Here is a 987-nt window from a genome sequence, read left to right as displayed (position 1 = left end):
CTAATGTGCATCATGAAAATGTTCAAGTACCATTAGGCATGCCTAGACCATTCATTCACCCATAACAACAAGGCCAAGTTCCATTGGGAATGCCTCGGCCAATATTTGCTCCATAACCCCCTATAGTTCAAGCTAATCAAGGTGTTCGTGTAGCACCACCAATTGTGAATCCTCCCATTGCATTAACAGACCATTATGTGCCTAATGAATACAATGCACCCACTTGCATTCAATTGCCTCCATTTAGAGCACATCACTATGAAATTAAACCATAAACTATTCAAATGTTTCCAAACTATCATGGACTTCCTAGTGAAGAACCTTATAAGCATTTGGATGAGTTTCTTGAAGTGTGTTCCAACGTGAAATATACGGATATGCTGGAAGAAGTTTTAAGACTTAAACTTTTTCCTTTCACCCTAAAAGACAAGGCAAAATATTGGTTCAACAATCTTAGGCCTATTTTGATAACTTCTTGGGCGGAAATACAACAAGAGTTCTTGCAAAAGTACTATCCGGTTTTTAAGACCAATGCCATGAGAACTTCAATTAGAGAATTTTCTCAAGGAAATGGGAAAATGTTTCATGAGGCATGGGAAAGGTTTAATGCTTTGCTTAGAAAGTGCCCTCATCATGACATACCTAAGTGGCAACTAGTTCAATATTTCTTTGAAAGTTTATCGGATAATCACAAGGGTATGGTTGATGCATCCATGGGTGGTTCCTATCTTGACAAGCATGAAAATGATGTGTGGCAATTGTATGAAAGTACGAGTGAAAATTTCATGCATAGGTCCTTATCTTCTAAAAATGGTAGAAACCTAGGTGAAAGGAAGAATGTCGGCTTATATCACGTTGACAACTCCAATGACATAGCCGCCGAGATGAAATCCTTATCTCAAAGGTTTGATTAATTTTTGATCAACCAAAATTCGGCGAATCAAGTATCTTCCTCCCCTACTCATATTCATCATCGTACATCGAATG

At 38.1% G+C, this 987-nt stretch overlaps 1 pseudogene; it reads right to left on the bottom strand.

Moving 5' to 3' along the window:
* Positions 1-541: 541 nt before the first annotated feature.
* On the bottom strand, positions 542-640 carry LOC132267766 (small nucleolar RNA R71; annotated as a pseudogene).
* Between the last annotated feature and the right edge of the window lie 347 nt (positions 641-987).

This window comes from Cornus florida, unplaced genomic scaffold (assembly GCF_030987335.1).
Source record: "Cornus florida cultivar Cherokee Brave unplaced genomic scaffold, ASM3098733v1 CherokeeBrave_3.0.0_Hap2_Chr07, whole genome shotgun sequence".
Classification (NCBI taxonomy): domain Eukaryota; kingdom Viridiplantae; phylum Streptophyta; class Magnoliopsida; order Cornales; family Cornaceae; genus Cornus; species Cornus florida.
This window is presented reverse-complemented; position numbering and strand designations above follow the sequence as displayed.